This window comes from Danio rerio, chromosome 12 (genome assembly GCF_049306965.1).
Source record: "Danio rerio strain Tuebingen ecotype United States chromosome 12, GRCz12tu, whole genome shotgun sequence".
NCBI lineage: Eukaryota > Metazoa > Chordata > Actinopteri > Cypriniformes > Danionidae > Danio > Danio rerio.
In genome coordinates, this window is record NC_133187.1 from 19,763,841 (window position 1) to 19,778,265 (window position 14,425).

Consider the following 14,425-nt stretch of genomic DNA (forward strand, 5'->3'; position numbering starts at 1 on the left):
TAGATTGATAATTAGATTCATATTTAGAATTCAAATTTATTATCTTTCTATTCCTAAAGTAGCTAGGTGACCAAACACAAATGAAAATAACTGTTAAATAAAACATTTAGTTTAAATGAAACAAAACATATAGTCTATAAACACTATTTCAAAAACAGAATGCACTCATTTACGCTGTACACTGTGCTTAGATTATATAAACTAAGTATACACTAAAAGATTCTTTTTTTTTTCTGTCCTGCTAACCCACGTTTTGGCTGACCTAGGTTTAGCCCAGATGTTTGTGGATAAAATGTATTCACATAATCTAGCTTTTTATACTCGATTTACAATACCACAAGTTTAGCATTCAGCAGCTTGCCTATCTGCTGCATAATCTCATTTAGAGCAAAAAACAGATAATATCTGAAACTTTCCTGCCTGCAAATTTGGCAAGCATCATTTTTGGGAGCGCAAAACTGTCGAGGTAAGCCATAAATTTTCCATCCGCTTCTGCCGTTGCAATGTCTCATTTAAATGAACGTACCTGACACACCCTGGCAATTGAGACAAATGAACAGCACAGACGTGGAAAGTGCGCAAGTGTGTTTGTGAAATGCACCAGTAATGCAGGCGGAGAGAGTTTGAGCACAGGTCCTCTGCGAGTGGGTGGTAAATTGACAGCCAGTAGTAATTACTGATCATGGCACTGATAGCCCTGTAGATTAAATCCCAGATTGTTTTCAATCAGCTATTTGCGAATACGCCTTGTCTCATCGGATCTGGAAGGATGCCAGATAATTGGAATTAGAGCTTCAGAGGTGTGTTGCACCATTAAACGGCAGAATCAATCATTGGGATTGGGACACTCGACTCCCACTTCAATTGTTCACATGAGTCATGTTCCGCGGATTAAAAATGAGAGCGGCATTCATAACATTGTAGGCTAGAAACAATATGTGCAATTGTCTACTGTGCGTGAAAGTGATTTTCTGTACAGTGTTTTATATGATCTGCTCGTTGTCTCTTTATTATATGGCTCGCTCATTATCTTGATCCTATTTTATTGCACAGCTTCATTACAGTCAAGCTCAGCTCTAAAGGTGCTCGCTTTGCTGGTTCTGTCTTGGCCCCAGACATACAGTTGTATCAGGTTAGTGTTAAACAGGAAGAGTGATGAGGTTTTGCTGAGAGACAGCATCTCTATCATGCCAAGAAAGCGTCGTGGCTCCCAGTCGACATCAATGTCAGCGAGAAAAAGAAAACACAGTCAGGGAAACGGATGTCTGACGGATGAGCCCTCAATACTGCTGGTTCACATTAATGCAGAGTCTGCTCGCCATTAGCTCATGTTGGGCCAATTGATTTTTCATTGAGAAATACTGTAAATGTGATTAATGTGTGAACACATTACAGAAAGAAAAAAAACAGTAAGTTTTATTTGATTAGCATAATTTGTAAGAAAAAATACAATTATTCGGGTCTAATTATTAGAATATAATGCAACCATTTTGTACGTGTTTAGATTATTAGGGATCGAGCATCTACGGTGCGTAGGCCCTATTGGAATTGCTCCGTTTATTATTATTATTGTTGTCATTATTATCTAGAATGAATCGCAATTTTGAGGGTCTAAACATGTTCGAAAACTCATGAAACTTTGCACACATCCCAGAAGTGGCGAAAATGTACATTTGTTCTAGGTTTCAGAAGTAGTAGAAGTGGTAAAAATGTACATTTGTTATAGGTTTCGGAAGTAGTAGAAGTGGTGAAAATGTATGTTTGTCATGAGGTTTAAAGTTAAAGTAGACGTAGCGAAATTTACACTAATAGGTTTCGGAAGTGGGTGTGGCAAAATGGCTTGACAACGCCACCTATGCACTTTTGACGGACTGGCCACCAAGCTATGTTTCACGCACACTTTTTTGCACATGCATCAAACATGCCAAAACCTAAAAAAAAGTCTCTTGGAGGGAAATCTTAAACCCACCAGGAGTTTATAACTTCCTCAGCCGAAAAAGCACAGTTTTTGCCATTTCCAGGCGTTGTATTTTAACAAACTCCTCCTAGGGATTTTATCAAATCAACACCAAAATTGGTTTTAATCATTGAAAGGCCTGGATGTTAAATTGTGAAGATCTAAAGTTTACGTCGAAGGGGCATGTCTGTGGCGGCCTCACAAACTTTGATGTTTCGCCACTAAACAGGAAATTGTTATGACTCAGGCATGCATTGACTGATCTGCCTCAAAATCCACACGGTCCACTGCCTCTAAAACCATACAGTCCTGACCTAAACATGTTTACATGCCATTATCCAGTTACAGTTATAGCTCCCATAGTGAGCCCAGGTGCGAGGTCCCTTTCATCAACCTGAAAAAATATAAAAATGCAGTGCAAAATTATTGTATAATAAAAAAGTTTATTAAAAAAAAATTTTCTAAAGGGTGACGCAGTGGCAGAGTAGGTAGAGCTGTTGCAGCAAGACAGTTGCTGGTTTGAGCCTTGGCTAGGTCAGTTGGTATTTTTGCATTGGAGAGTTTGCATTTTCTCCCTACGTTTGCGTGGATTTCCTCAGGGTGCAAAGACATGCGGTACAGGTAAGTTGGGTAAGCTAAAATTGTTCATAGTATATGTGTGTGAATGAGAGTGTATGGGTTTTCCCAGTAATGGGTTGCAGCTGGAATGGCATTCGCTCTGTGTAAAACATATGCTGGATAAGTTGACGGTTTATTCCGCTGTGGTGACCCCAGATTAATAAATGGACTAAGCTGAAAAGAAAATAAATGAATATTTTTCTATATATAATATATATGCTTTTATATTTATTTATTTATGTTAAAACAATATATTTTGTCTGATAATTTTTTATCTTACATCTGATTTCTTTTACACTGTGGAAAACCTGGATAATTGCTGGCTTGACATTTTATTAATTAGAGGAAAATGGTTTTCACTTAAGAAACATTATTAATTTGTTAAATATCCATATAAATTATGGAGGGGAAAAATCAAGAAGCGATTTTATTTGTTTGGAATAAATTTGCATAAATTACAACTACTCCAGTCTAATTAATAGGAAATAATGGAACCATTTTGGGAGAAGGATGTTTTTTTCTTTTAATGATGATGATGATGATGATGATGATGCGTGTATGTATGTGTTTGTGATTTGTAGAAAAAAAAATATTGTTTGCTCTTCATATGTACTGTACCATATATATTAACATACGAGCTGGATTACCCAGTTCTTCACAGTTCAAATAAATGAAGGCCTACTGGTACTTTTCAGACAGGACATTATTTATTATTTATAATTTATGTGAAGGATTTTTTTTCTTACTTAAGAAATAAATCATTGTGTTAAATATCTGTATACAAAATGAAGGGGAAAACTCAACCGGTTTATTTGTTTAGCATACATTTTGCATAAATTATAACTACTGTATTCCAATTAACAAGAAATCAGATTAGTTTTGTGTGTTATCAGAAGAATACTAAATTAGAATGAAAATTAAAGTGTGTATTTATCTACGTATGTTTGTGTGTTTATATCAATATTACATTTATATGTCATATATTCTTCAATAAATATACAAGCAATAAATAATAATACAAAAAATACAGAAAGAGTCTTATTGTTACAGTAAAAAATAACAATAAAGATGACTACTTTTATCTTTATTTATCTATATAAAAAAGGCATTCAGACATTAACCCCCACATTCATTTTATTATATTATATTATATTATATTATATTATATTATATTATATTATATTATATTATATTATATTATATTATATTATATTATATTATATTATATATTCCTCTGTTCTGGTTCTCTAACATGTCGTGAATTTTCCACAGTACAGCACATCCTGCTTCATGCTTGCATGTTATACTTTAAACTATCATTTATTTGTAATAAAATGTATAATTTGATTCAATTTTTTTATTTGGCTTAGTCCCTTTATTCACCAGGGGTTGCCATAGTTGAATGAACTGCCAACTTATCCAGCATATGTTTTATATAGCAGATGCCCTATCAGCTGCAACCCAGTACTGGGAAACATTCAGTGCTAACCAGGGGCAGACTTAACCAATAAGCGACGTAAGCAGCCTATATTAATCATATAGCTCTGTTATACATTTTCTGTTACATGTTGCAAAGTCTGTCTATAACAGTTATGATTTTCTTGTCATTACTTCTTTTCAAAACTGTGGGATAATGGAATGTTCCGTCTGTACTGCACATGCACAAGGTGTGAGCGCTTCTTCAATCAATACCCTGCCAGCCAGTGTTGCCAACTTAGCAACTTTTTAGACCCCCCAACCTAGGGTCAAATTGTCAAATAAGTGACTAGCGAATGTTTTTAGGTGTTACTGGAAATTTTTAGAGACTCTCATGGGTCCATGCTGTACCATTCCTAATGTTACTCTTCGTGATGAGCTGCAGGTGATGCCATCGATCTCTACTCTGCCTCAGATCTCAAAGGTGGCACAGTGCCACAAAGCCTTCTCTCACACCTGCAGCATTGAGAGCAGATCATTCTTCTGCATATGGTAAAGTCTAGATTGGATTTGCAGCCACCCTTAAGTGTGAAATCCACTTCAGTATAGCAGCATTTTTTATGACACTGTATAACATAAATGATTATTTTTACAGTACTGTGACGGTTGGCGCAGTAGGTAGTGCTGTCACCTCACAGCAAGAAGGTTGGAGGTTCGAGCCTCGGCTAGGTCAGTTGGCCCCATACCTGGAATTGCTTAGGGCCCCTTACTAAGTCCACTCTTGGTGCTAACCACTGAGCCACCGTGTCGCCCTGATTCAATTTTTATTGTTTCAACTTTGTTGATTTAAACTATATCCTACATTAATAAACAGTGACAGGTAATTTCAATGGTATTTGTGATGGTTAAAATAGAGTAAAGGTTGTATACGGTAAAAATAACATCCAAACAACAAATTTCTAAAGGTCTAAAGAAAATCAATGTGGTTAATTGAAAGTAAGTTGTGCATTGTGTGTTGATTTATCACTCATTGATTCTAACTGTACTAACTCTTTATTTAATTTAATTTCATTTAATTTTGCTTTAGCTTATTCCCTTTATTCATCAGGGGTCACCACAGTGGAATGAACCACCAATTTTTTTTCATTCATTTGTTCATTTTTTTTTTCGGCATAGTCCCTTTATTAATCCGGGGTCCCCACAACGGAATGAACCGCCAACTAATCCAGCACATGTTTTAAGCAGCGGATGCCCTTCAAGCTGCAACCCATCACTTGGAAATATCCATACACTCAATCACACTCATACACTACGGACAATTTAGCCCACCCAAATCACCTGTACCGCATGTCTTTGGACTGTGGGGGAAACCGGAGCCACTGGAGGAAACCCACGCGAACGCAGGGAGAACATGCAAACTTTACACAGAAACGCCAACTGACCCAGCCGAGGCTCGAACCAGCGACCTTCTTGCTTTGAGGCGACAGCACTACCTACTGCACCACTGCGTCACCCTTGAACTGCCAATTTATCCAGCATATGTTTTACACAGCAGATGCCCTTCCAGCTTCAACCTAGTACAGGGAAACATCCATACACACTCATTCACATACATACACTATGTCTTTGGAATGTTGACACCCACACCAACACGGGGAGAACATGCATACTCCACACAGATATGCCAACTAACCCAGCCGTGACTTGAACCAGCGACATTCTTGCTGTGAGACAACAGTGCTAACCACTGAGCCACCGTACCGCCCACACTATTTATTTCAAACAACAATTATTACATCAACTAACAGTTCTATTTGATGCTGTAAATAAAATGTTTTTAGCTGGGTAAAAAGTCCAGTTCTTTGAAAAGCCATGGTTATTAACACTTCAGCATGCATGTTGATAGATTTTTCAGATATTTTCAAATGAATTAGCGTCGCCTCAATGCACTGTAAAAGTGCCTAATTTTGTAATGAGCTTGATTTTATAACAACACTTCACTGCTCCGATCCTGAGGCCTGGGGCGCTAATTAAAACATTGAGCTATTAGCAATAATTCAACTTACAAAGAGATGAAAGCTTATGCAGAGAGGTTTAATAAAACATGTTAGCTTAAGAAATGTTCAATTATGTTGAAGTGAGCTGTCAGAAATACTAAACAGGCTACTGGCCGTGATATATGGTTTTATATTTTCAGCAATATTATGCCACAGTTTTGCTTCAGGGTGTAGGGAACAATAACATAAAAGTGACTTTCAGTATCAACCAGGGAACCCAGAATGTCTAATTGTGCAAAAATAACAAACACTGATGTCTTTTGTATGGATACATTTTGTGCTTTTAATTAGTTTTATACTGCCACTTTCACAACTCATTTCCTTCAATATGTATATTGTGCTTTTAAATGTGAAAATCAAATGTGGGTTTTTATTGTGTTTGGAATGTTAAAAGTACACTTTGGAAAGTGTGTTTAGAAATATTATATTAATTCTGATATTAAACGCAAGTTAAGTACACTTAAAGGTCATGTTTTTAACAAACTTAAGTGCACATGCCATTAGAAGAAATATGAGATGAGGTTTTATTCATTCATTTATTTTCCTTCAGCTTAGTCCCTTTATTCTTCAGGGGTTGCCACAGTGGATTGAACCGCCTTACCAAGCATATCTTTTACAAAGTGATTTCTAGCTGCAACCCAGTTATAGGAGCCATATTACTTTTCATTTAATGATAACGTTTATTTGTATACCGATTAGTTTGGGTTTCACAGTGACCTATTATGTTTTGGTCACATGGGCATACCTGGCACCTGCTAGAGCAGTAGTTCCCAAACTTTATGCTGTGTGCACCCCTTTCTCCAAATGTACACCACATTTTTAACCATGGGGCTATTGTGACGCAGAAGTTAAACCACGAGATGAGTATACATAGGTTGTAAATTACAATTTGTAATGTGATATTTTATGTATTTAATGTGATCTCTGAGTGAATTTCTTTTCTCTTAAAAATTACGTGAAGTTTACCCGAGATAAATGCATAAAAATAATAAAAGACAAAATTTTTCGCCATTCCTAACATTCTCTTTCGCACCCCTGGTAGTCAGACGTAGCACCCCTTGGGGTGCACACACGCACCCCAGTTTGGGAACCACTGTGCTAGAGCAAATAAAGCGTGTGCACACTCACACAGGTGTTAGGAAGAGAGAATGAGAGTGGGGTAGCTATAGTGTTTGTTGACCGCCTTGGCACACGCAACAACTCTATTCTACTACACACCACGCTTTAACGCAATAATTAGCCTTTAATGCCGTACGGAACAGGTTTTCAACCCACAGATTGCTGTTTGTTTTGTCATGTTTCAAGTTTATATAACGTTTTGCTACTAACACCTTAGGCTCAGCATTTCTGTCTCACCCACCAGTCCTTCATAAATCAAAGGACCCTCACTGCATCTCTAGCGACTTAAGGAGGAATTAAGAAGTCGCAATACCAGAACAGAGAAACATCCATACACACTCATTCACACACATACACTACGGCCAACTTAGTTTAGCTCTGACAAAAGACTAAATGTCACTAAATTACATCATACGTCAATTTGCACATTACTGATGTCATCACATCTAACTGTTTCTGTTTGCACTACGCTTTATAAATGTCAGTTTAACTAATTTTATTGCTGTTTGAATACACAATATCAGTATAGATGTATATTAAATTTGCAGTAAACTCTTAGATGTAATGAACTAGTTAACTAATGATGGACAAGTTCCGAAACTGTCTCTAAAAATATATCTGATTGTGCCCCATTTGCACTAATACGTTTTAGTTTTAAAATGGCATTTTAGAATGAAAACGATCCGCGTCCACACTGGAGTTTAACCTGGCGTTTCTGAACAACTCGCTGTCTACACTACACCACTGAAAATGCACATCAAGTGACCACACACACACACACTCTGGCTTGCACTGTAGCATATGCGCGGGACACGGGTCTGAGCTCCAGGCAGTCAGCGGGTGCTTTGAGAACATGAGAGCTGTACGCGTCGGATTGTTCATCAAGGAACTACTGCTGGATCTAATCTCACTAAATTTGTTAAGTGAAGTTTCATAAACTAATTTCGAGAGGAGCACGTGATATGATTGTGCACCGCTGGCCACTCATCTGTAATCAGTAATAATCCAATAATCCAGAATGATCCTAGCTTAGTATAAATGGATCACTTTCTCCCCATTGCACTATCTTCATTTTGGAAGAATCCCCCCTTCCACCCCATCTCCTCCTTTTTCTCCCCTTCTAAAGGGGGAGCGATCGAGACCTACCTGATCTCGGTTCTCCTGATATGCTTCTAGACCGGGCGGGAGCCCTGGGCTCAAATATCTCCGAGCTCAGGGTTCTCTCCCGGGACAGCATGCCAAACCTGCTATAAGTGCCAAGCATATCTAAGTGGGAACTCTTGAAACGTGATTTTTAATTCATCTTGTTGTGTCTCTAACAACAGATTCCCAGACTTTGTTCTTTTGAATCAATTAATTGTTCTCAGGTATTGTGTTTTAGCTGAGCTCAAAGATAAGTTAATATATTAATTTATGTAACCGCGTACACTGATTCTGCATATTGACTGACTGCTTGCATTTATTACCTATAATGTATAAACTAACTGTACGTTATACGTTTATAATGGGCATTATTGATAATCAAAACTGATAGACAGCAAAAGATAGGGTATGTTTAGTATTTTTTATAAAAATGAAAGGAGGCAGTGATGTTATAGGCTCTATTTTGTTATAAATACTGTATGTATACAGTAAAGATGACTGTCATATAAATATGCAGCTACACAATGCCTCAACATTTTTGGTTTCTGTTAAGTTGCTAATATCAAAATGTAAATAGGTAATTCCTTATATCATGTTTTCATTTTATTGTTAGGTTAGTTAAACAACATAGCCAGGGTGATGTGAATGAGGTTATAAAGTACACTGTTGAAATTGAAGATTTACCCAACGTGTCTTCGGGAGTTTGTTTTCCATATTAAACTTGCGAAGTCTGAATTTACAAGGAAAGGATGCAAGACTGAATTGTGTGTAGGCTACTTAATCTTGAGAAAAAGCCCCAATCAAGTTCCAAATGTCTGCAGCCCTGCCTTTGTTTTCAGATGTCTCCATTTTCCCTCATCCACATTGAACAGCAGCATTTTAAAATGAAAACGAACTCTTTAGCATTTTGAAAAAGCTCTATTTTGGACACTCGAAAATTCCAGCCTAGTGTGGATAGATGGCGTTACCGTAGCAAAACTTATGCGGTTTAAAACAAAAAAAGTATTAGCGTAAATAGGGCCTGAGAAGAGTAGGAACACATGTATGTATGATCACATGAGAGTCAATAAAATGTCAAAATCATTAAGTTGGCAACACTGCATCACTGAGCCACCGTGTCGCCATGATAAGGTTTTACTTAAATGTTAATTTCAAATGATTAAATTTTTTGCAATGCTTTACTGTTATAGTTTCTTAAATGTTTATACTTTGCTAAAGTTTATATTTTGCTTTTTTTAAATATTTGTGCGACATGCTAACAGTCTAATCCAGAGGTGCTCAATCCTATTCCTGGAGATCTACCTTGATATGGGTAGCAACTGAAATCTGCAGGAAGGTAGATCTCCAGGAACAGAATTGTACATCCCTGGTCTAATCCAATTCAATGATCTATGCTAAGCTAAGCTAATGGTGCTCCCACCATACCTGTAATTTGGCTGTATGGATTAAAAACTGTTTAACTCTAGGTGACTTCTTAAATGAGCCAATTTTCATAAAAAATGGGGTGTTCCTTTAATAAAGTACACATAAAGATGAATGTAAGTCCCTAAGTGGAAACACATTTTAAATAAACAACAATTGAATCATTTTAACATAAATTATAAATAGGTGTATTTAAAAGAAACAGTTTTACTTAATTTAATTCACATGTTCATGTGTACACATCTAAAACTTAATTTTTAGACTAAATGCTACTTAATTTGATTTAGCAGTCATTAGCACTGAAAGGTGTAGCTTGCAGTGAGGGCGGTTTAATCGAGGCTCCTGTCCCATGTCAGCAGCACTTCATCAGAGGATACAATTTAATATAGTCTGTAATGAGGGCTGACAGGAAATAAATATTAATTAAATGAGATCAAAAAGTGCTCTAGCACTTGCCTTCATTAAATTTTCAGCATCTGCGTAAATCGGGTACACCCGCGACTCGGAAAGGGGGTCTGCATGTTGTTTTGCACACATCAACTAATCTGTTTGTGTACGCAAAATGGTGTTACTACAGGCTAATGGCCCAGCAGCCTAGCACCAAATATCAGCTTTCATAGCTCTTATGAATTTTCTATTTGGAAATAAGGTCTACTAGTCACATGAGTGCTATCTGTTTCATCTGTTTCACAAGTGGTATCCATTTCATAGGATTCTTCTTTTTGATGGCGGTTCCCAGTGGATTACTGATTACTATTCTCGGCATGGATTCTCCATTGTTTATTGATTAGGTGTTCATAAATTGTGAAAGAATATGGCAACGATGAAGTTGTTAAAAGCATTTTTCGATCGATTACTGTCGGCAAGTGCTAAAGCCAAGGAGAACTTTAAAATGAGTGAGGGTTTTAGTACAAACCCCTGAGTCACACTGAGAGATTACAGGCCGGAGCAGGCAGGATTTATTTCCTGTCCCCTTCGGTTGCAATATTGTGTTTTTAAATTGAATATGGTTATGGTAATGTTTTTGATCAAGGATGGTGGGGCTACAGATAATTGAGTTGTTTAGATTAGAAAAATCATTTCTCCACGCCATTACTGACACGACTGCCTGGACGGCTAGCTCGCACCGCAGCTCGCTCGGCTGTCGCTGTATAGCCGTATAGAAAATAATGTTTGAATTGTAATGCTGTTCCCGTGAGTCAGAGTCATTTGTCTTTGTTCGGTGTGCTTGTGTCTCGCTGTGTATCACAGGGAAGATGAATGCGGCTAATAGACTGTGACACAACCATTAACTACAGCTGTAATGAAAGTGTAATAGAATCAAACAGTCATTTCTCTGCAGAGCCCCAGCAGATACAGGTAAACGTCTGAAGACCGGACACAAAGGCCTACGCTTCCTTACTAGATTTCGCCCTTGAACTCCCATCATCCTCGCTAAAACATCAAACAAAAAGCTGCTGACTGATCGTCTTCTTTACATATGAAACAAATCCAGCGACTGCATTATTCTTTCAGGCTTTGACAAAGAACTGAGGTGTTCTTTCATGTGTGATCTCGGGCTTTTGTGAGCTCGTGCCCTTGCTTTGTTGGAAATATTGACTGTAGAGATATTCCCTCGTTTTATGGAGATGTTATGCTCTCAAGTGTCAAGATCATAAAGGACAAAATAATAAGCCCTAGTTATTAAAGGCTGCTGGTCCTCTTTTTTTGGACCTGCAATAACAGAGGTACGGGTTTGTCTGCTGAGCAATTGTGTTGTGAATGGGGAAATAATTCCCTGAACTCATTTGAATTTTTTTTGTTCATATCATTTACATGATATCAGTATTTGCAATTACCTCTGGGTTATATATTTTTTGTATTATATAACTATAACTATTTGTATTCTGTTTCATGAGTTCAATTATAGCAGCATATACAGAGTTTTTTGTGTTCAACTATAATAGAGGAGGGATTTCCCGATTGGCTGGACAAGGAGACAAATGCTTATTCAATTATTAAAGTAATATTTGCATACAAAAAAAAAAAAAAAAATTGAATTAAAGATACATTAAAGATACATAGCCAGATATAATTCCGCCTTCAGAGGTGATGCTAGACAATATCTAATCTAGGCTATATCATGGTATCTAAGTTCATTATGTGGCTCTTGTGGAATCCTCAATTCTATTTGGTTAATCTAATATTTCCTAATATTCCCTATTGACCATTGCTATACTGAATAAAACCACAGTCAGTCACACTACACTACCTGACAATAGTCTTGTCGTCAATCCCAGTTGTAAGAGCAAGACAATAATTAATTGACTTGTAGTTGATCATTTGGAAAAGTGGCAGAGGGTAGATTTTTCTGCATCCCTGTTTGTGCATCCCAATCATCACAAACACTACAGAAGACCTATTGGTACATGCATGGACCCAAGATTCTCATAGAAATCAGTCAAGTCTGATGAAGGAAAAATCATGGTTTGGGGTTACATTCAGTATGGGGGCATGCGAGAAATCTGATGGCAACATCAACAGCCTGAGCAAATTCTTCAGCAGGATAGGGCTCCTTCTCATAATTCAGCTTCCACATCAAAGTTCCTGAAAGCAAAGAAGATCAAGGTGCTCCAGGACTGGCTAGCCCAGTCACCAGAAATGAACATTATTTAGCATACCTGGAGTAAGAAGCAAGAGGCATTGAAGATAAATCCAAAGAAACTTGATGAACTCTGGGAGTCCTGCAAGAACGATTTCTTTGCCATTCTAGAAGACTTTATTAATTAGTTATTTGAGTCATTGCAGAGATGTATGGATGCAGTCCTCTAAGCTCATGGGAGTCATACACAATAATAATTATTTAATTTTCCACTGCACCACCTTTATATTCTATACTGCACTTAAATGGTTAAAAATCAAGGCATTATTTTATTTTATTTTGGTAAAATAAGCAAAATTTAGAGACCTTTGCCTTTCATACGCCACTTCTGATACCAAATGATCAACTAGTGAAGATATTATCTGTTCTTCCTAAAACTTGGATAGGCGACAAGACTTTTGACAGGTAATGTACACTTTTTGCTCCATTGTTTTTTATTCGTTTCATATTCTTCCAATAAATGTTAAAAAATGAATGAATGTTTTGTTTTTCGTTTTTAAGTCTAACAGCTAGGTGATGCCAGGATGTACAGTAAACCATTTAAAATTTATAGCTAAATAACAGAAACCTTTAGTTTAAGATGGAGTTTTTGTATGCCACAATTGAGTCAGAATCAGAAGATCTTCTTAATTGTAAAAAGTTAAATATATTACTAGAATGAGTGGGACTTGATTTTTTTCCATCATGATTTGACCTGATCATTATAATTTTTTGGACTTGAAGTTAACGCAAATGTTCATCACAGAGTCGCTTGTTCGCTGAAGTTCAAAGATTTTTTTAATCAAATCAGTTATTTTTTTACTACAAATATTTTGATACTATATATATAAAAAAACAAATGATATGGTCATTTTAAAAGCAACCAATGATTCTTTTTTTTTTTTTTTTTTTTTAAAGCATTTAAAATGTCTAAATTGATTTTCAAATTTGAATAAAGATGACCTAATGTGTTTGGAACAACAATAAATTTTAAGAGTTTACACTTAGCTCACAATTTATTTATAGCTTGTTTGGTGTGTTGTTCCGGGAGATAGCACTGAGCTCAAGGGATCCTCGAGCCCAGGGCTCCCTCCTTTCGCAATGCAAGGGAAGACTGAGCTTAGGTCGATCTCAAACTTCCCCGCTGCTGAGGCCAAGGCGAACTTCCTGAGAGTAAAACATCAGAAAAAAGATTTATGCTTATTTTATCTATAATATAGAGCCCATTTGGATGGTGGGAGGAAACCGGGGAACTCGGGGGAAACCCATGCAGACATGGGGAGAACATGCAACAGAAATACAAGCCGGCCCAGCAAGGACTCTTAACCACCGTGCCACCCATTCTGGATAAAGATGGAAGAAGGGGAGGAGGGGTGTTTCTTCCAGACGAAGATAGTTGTAGAAAGGAAATGAGGATATATATAGGGACTTGGGATCCTTTGATTGAAGGATCATGATTAGCTAATGTGGACCAGCTTGGTCAATCATGAGCACATGCTCCTCTCGAAATTAGTTTAAAATTAAACTTTTTGTAAATGACAGAACTATTTTGATGTCTAATTCTAATTACTTTATGGTTCTGTTTAAAACTAATGAGTTTCTCTAGAATGCCTAAATTACTTATCAAATCACTGTACTTATCAAATCTGTAAAGTATTCGTAACAAATTAAAAAGTAACATCTAAATAAGTATCTAATATCTTGCATTATTATCTAATTATATTGTTTATTATCAGTATAGGATAAATTAGCCTATTTTAGTCCAACCTATAGAGTTATTGACATTATAATCTAAATATATCTAATTAACAATATCTTTGTTGTGTGGTTTATTGGTCTTTTTCATTTATTTATATATTTTTAGAATGCTTTATGGGACCTTAATCTCTACTAGTCACACACATGAAGCACAAAAGACAGTTAACAGATATTTTTAGTCTTGGAATAAAACAATAATTTACCTTAAATTTCATTCTTGTTATATTTAATCTTTATAGACTTTTTCCTGCATGATCCCTTTCCAATGTTTTGAGCTCAGTTTACATGCATTCGTGCAACACATGCCGATGAAGA